A 5,427-nucleotide genomic window follows, 5' to 3' on the forward strand; every position below is an offset into this window, starting at 1 on the left:
TTTTTTATATAAATGTTACTTTTTCTATCTTATTTAATTATTTTTTCAAGTGTGCATCTGACAGAAACCAAGTGAAAAATTAATTGTAAAATCGGAAAGTTAAATGTTTATTTACTCTCATGAATTAGTTTGTGAATAAAAGTTGTTTTATTTGGCTAAAAAAAAAGAGAGAATAGCAAGAGATAAATTCCAAATTAAGGAAGTGATAATTAAAACTTTAAAAATCAAACGGAGAAGAAATTTTTGTATAAAAATTAATACAAATTCAACCTAGATTTTGATTTCTAAAGGAAAATAAAAAAGGCAAACCAAATTTATCAGTAATAAAAAAATAATACAAATTGCTGCATCATCTAATGCACTGCAGTAGAATGGTATCTGTTTTTCAACTGCACGTGAGGAGTCTTCCAACCCTATCTGTATGTCGTCTAGCCTTCTAGCCATTTTGGCACAGTCAATTATCTTTTACAAAGTCATAACACCACTACGGAGTGGGAAAGGTCTCACACGCACAGAAACCCCATCCACAAATCAAAGCAAAATCGCCTTGTTTTAAGCTCTTCTGGACCAGTTCCTTTATTCATTTTGGTTCCCACCATGCTATTACCTTTTCTTTGATCTCCTTCGCCGTAATGGGTTATCAATCTTCCTGCTGCTTCTTTCTCTTCGTTTCTTCCATCTTTCTTTCCTTCTCCTTCACCAGTTGCCTGGAATTCTCTTATCCTCCTAGCAGCTTCGACCCAAACGACGCAAGCATTATTGTTAATGATGCGACTAGAGGTGACTCAGAATTTGGGGGCCGGGTGATTCGACTCATTGATCCCGATCCTGTTAAAGGGACAGCCCAAAATTCTGTTGGCCGAGTTCACTATGCCAAACCTTTTCAACTGTGGGATCCCAGAACAAATTTTGTCACGGATTTCACCACTAGTTTTGACTTCGCAATCTCGCTTCCAAAACAGCAGTATAATTCAAGTATCGGTTCCGGTGGTCTGGCCTTCTTTATAACTTCAGAGAAGTCGCTGGTTGCTCCAATAAATTCTTCTGGAGGATGGTTGGGGCTATTCAATGAGACGATTAATGGAAGTTCATCGAACCAGATGGTTGCAGTTGAATTTGATACGTTCAAAAACGAATGGGATCCTAGTAGCATCCATATTGGTTTAGATGTCAATTCTATAGTTTCCGTGAATAGCACAATTTGGAATGAGGGTATTTTCAGTAACAGTACCTACCACCACCGTGCCACTCTCTCTTACAATGGAACATCTAAGGCTTTTAGGGTCGCTGTCAAACTCGCGGATATTGTTGGTGAATCGGAAACGTTGAGTCTCACCTACAATGTGGATTTAAGTAAAGTGTTGCCACCCAAGGTGTATGTTGGCTTCTCAGCATCAAGCGGACAGGCAGCGCCAACTCAATTGATTATAAGTTGGAATTTTACTTCACCCGTGATTCCAAATGATGAAGGTTTGGAGATGTGGAAGGTGGGGTTAATCATAGCAGTGGTGGTCTTTTTTGTAGGGTTGGGGCTAATAGTTGGTACTTTTTGGAGAAATTCAAGAAGGAAAAAACCTGAAGAAGTTGATGATGACAGCATGGACATGGACTTCGAAAAGGGAACTGGACCGAAGAGATTCACCTTTAAGGCATTAGTTACTGCAACGGGAAACTTCTCGGAAGAGGGAAAACTTGGGCAGGGAGGTTTCGGAGGTGTCTATAAGGGTTACTTGGCAGACCAAAACATTGAAATTGCAGTCAAGAAAGTAGCTAGCAACTCTAATCAAGGGAAAAAGGAGTATGTTTCTGAGGTGAAGACCATAAGTCATTTGAGACACAGGAATTTAGTTCAACTTATTGGTTGGAGCCATGAAAATGGTAATTTCCTTCTAGTTTATGAGTACATGCCTAACGGTAGCCTAGACTCTCACCTTTACGGCAAGAGTAATCGTCTCACATGGCCAATAAGGTATAATGTTGTTAAAGGATTAGCTTCTGCCTTGCTCTATCTCCATGAGGAATGGGAGCAATGTGTGATTCACAGAGATGTCAAGCCTAGCAACGTAATGCTGGATAAGAACTTCAATGCCAAACTAGGTGATTTTGGTCTTGCTAAGTTTCTTGAACATGGCCTTGGCTCACAAACAACAGTTTTAGCTGGGACTATGGGCTATCTGGCCCCTGAGTACGTGATCAGATGCAAAGCTAGCAAGGAATCTGATGTGTTTAGCTTTGGAGTCGTGGCACTGGAGGTGGCTTGTGGGCGCAGAGCAGTGGAACATAAGGAACAGGAGGCCAAAGTGGTGTTGTCCACGTGGATTTGGCAGCTACATGTGAATGGAAAGCTTCTTGAAGCAGTAGATGAAACACTGAATGGAGAATTTGATGAAGACGAGATGAGATGTTTGCTGTCTGTTGGATTATGGTGCACTCATCCAGATTACAAGCTAAGGCCTTCTATAAGGCAGGCAATCCAACTTCTTAATTTCGAAATTCCTTTGCCCACTCTTCCATCCCAGATGCCAGAGGTTTTGTGTTTTCCTCCGGTTCCTTCCTATCGATTCAATTATACAAGCTCGAGTGAGGGCACATGCCAAACCACCACATCTGCAACAACCACTTCCTCAAATCAAAGCACCTCATTTGAATGTTTTCATCCAACTTCCTCAGGTGACGAGGTTTCAGCTTTGATTCACAGTTGTTAACATGTCAACATTTTTCGTTTCTTTCAATTATTTCACCACTGACTTCTTGTTTGATACTTGTCTGTAACATGTTCATTTTTAAAATTTTGTTAGATTTCTTCAATTTTATCTGTGATTCAATCTGGTTAGTTTTGATCATGATGAAGAAGAATGAAACAAAGAAAAATTCAATTTCTGGGAAATTAAAAGAAAATCAAAATTTAATTTCCCATAGAAAGGTCGTAAAACGTGTTTGGATCTTTTCCCTCACCCGGTCTCAAGGCTTACAATTCATTATGCGTCCATTTCTGTTTCAAAGAAAAAAAATTTTCCAGTCCAAAAAATTACAGCGCCCGCCATGATGGAATTCTTTTCAATAGGCAAATGGTGATGTATACTGGAGAGACCCGAAGCAAGAAAAATTCCCTGCCTTTGCGAGTGAAATGTTAAGCCACTTTCTAGGGGTGAGGGGAAAAGTCAAGCCAAAGTACCTGGTCGATCAAAACCATTGTCCGAGCATAATTAAGTTGTTGTTGGACTCAGTCCTAGGTATGGATGATTGAATTTTCCTAGAAGCAATTAAGTTTGGAATATGAAAAAATAAACATGAAACTTCTTTAATTAAAAAGAAAAGTGTTACTCATCTGTCATTACCAATCAAAAAACATATTGATAACTAGTAATTGGATTTAGAATTAGAGGAATATTTTTTCACCAAAAAAAGCAATTAATGGCTGCTCACCGTGACATAAAATTTCTCATTAAAGAAATTACACAACTGACGTAGCGTGTTGTAAGAAACACTGTCAGCGCAGTCATTCTTGCCTCCCTCGCTGGACTTTAGTTGTTATTGGCTTATCCAGACGGCACTGAGAGAAATTATCTCCAGATGACTACGCCATGGAGATTCCTACGCAATTGGTCACTAGTAATTTTGTACGTTACCAAAAGACGAAAGTTGAACAAAATTTCCATTTGAAGGTGGATGACCCAATCATCTTGATTCTCAGTTACTTCAGTTGCCTCAAGAGCTGGATTGGTTCTTTAAAAATTTTCAATTAATTCCATTTTTATCATAACATACCGTAAAGACCTTCTACTTTAACTTTACGTCCATTACAAAAAAATTAAATTGAAAAAATTTTGATTGCATGATGTATGATGGAACTACCTTGATTTTCAATTAATTTAGTTATTTTCAAGAGTTTGATCAATTAAATCCATTTTTAAAAATTTCAATTAATTTGATTTTCTATCATAACATGCTTAAAATATTGAACACACCATTTACTTTGACTTAATGTACAGTAGAAAAAGATAAAATTAAAAAAATTTCAATATTATGATATATGATCTCCATCTTTTATAAAATTTAAATTAATTTAATTTTTAATCATGATATGTCGAAGGGGTTATTCGCTCCCCGTCCTAAGTTTTTTTTTTATTTGATAAAAAAAACATTCAAACTCTACTCTAAGTAAAGAAATTATATATTAATTAATGAATCAAATGATTAAATACTTGACTTAAACCTTTTGAAAGCGGATAAATGTTTTTTTTTTCTCTTCCATCAAATAAATAACATGTAAGACGCGGTCATAGGAAAAAGGTCAAAGTCAAATCACAGGATAAAACATCTGTAACATATACATTTTCCATCCAAAGGTCGACAGTTTAATATATTGTTGGTGAATAAAATCATTCTTCTTGTATTGGTGCAGTCCAAACAGGAGACGTCGTGGCAGCATCACTCCAGCCTGGTGAAATGCAGCTCTTTTCCATGTCAAATACCCACCAACCATCAGCTGTGTGATAGGTAAAATAGACACAGTTGCTTCTACATCCTACTCTGCTTGCGGAGACTGACATACAACAATTAGTTCCCAAGAACAAGGCTCTATCCCCAAGGCTTGCCATCCTAACCCATGAGAGGTTTGCTGTATTAAGCTGGAAAACTTCTACATCATCCACAACTTTGATTGATCTTCTAGAGATGAGGAAAACCAATAAGATATTCCCCTCAGATTCGAGCAAATATTCTCTGAAATGCTTTGGCAACACAGAAGGAACAGCCCTTTCCGAACTTATAGTGGTGATTCTAGGATAAGAATCAGTGGCATCTATCACTGCAAGGGTTCCCTGCAAGCTCAGAACATAGAACCTTCCATTAAACCCAATCGCATTAGTAAATGTCATAAAATGCTTCCCTTCTGATTTCATCGAACAATGTGGTTCAGTCAGGGTGCAATCTTGCTTCACCCATTCCCTTCTTCCTTCTCCTCTTAGTTGATAAAATACAAACGCTGGATGACTGGTTCCTGTCAAGACCATCACAGTAGTACGATTCTTATTAGATAAATATCTGGCTGATGAGGATACCACCACACGGGTAAATGGAATCCTTTCATCCCATTCTGGGAGTCTAGAAAAGGAGTATCCATCAACTGGATACCAAAGATAAACAAGTTCTGAAGATTTGGGGTCTGAAAATGTGTTTCCTTTAGCCACTATAGCCTCATTTGAGAAACCAACATAATGTTTCCAATAGCTTCGGACCGGCGGCCTTGCCCACCTTGAAAAATACCAATACCAGAACCACCTTCGGTGAAACGAAACATTTAGATTAGGCTCGACGTAATTTTCGTCACTGTTGACATTTATCTCATCAAAGAGTTGAAGACATGGTGGTGTAAAATTATTAGGATTGCATTTGCTTGGCGGTGATCTACATAACTTGGTCAGC

General features: G+C 38.0%; 1 pseudogene; it reads left to right on the forward strand.

Moving 5' to 3' along the window:
• The first annotated feature begins 467 nt into the window (after positions 1 to 467).
• Positions 468 to 2,808, forward strand: LOC18608180 (L-type lectin-domain containing receptor kinase IX.1 pseudogene; annotated as a pseudogene).
• Positions 2,809 to 5,427: the final 2,619 nt, after the last annotated feature.

This window comes from Theobroma cacao, chromosome 2, assembly GCF_053813885.1.
Source record: "Theobroma cacao isolate CCN51 chromosome 2, ASM5381388v1, whole genome shotgun sequence".
NCBI lineage: Eukaryota > Viridiplantae > Streptophyta > Magnoliopsida > Malvales > Malvaceae > Theobroma > Theobroma cacao.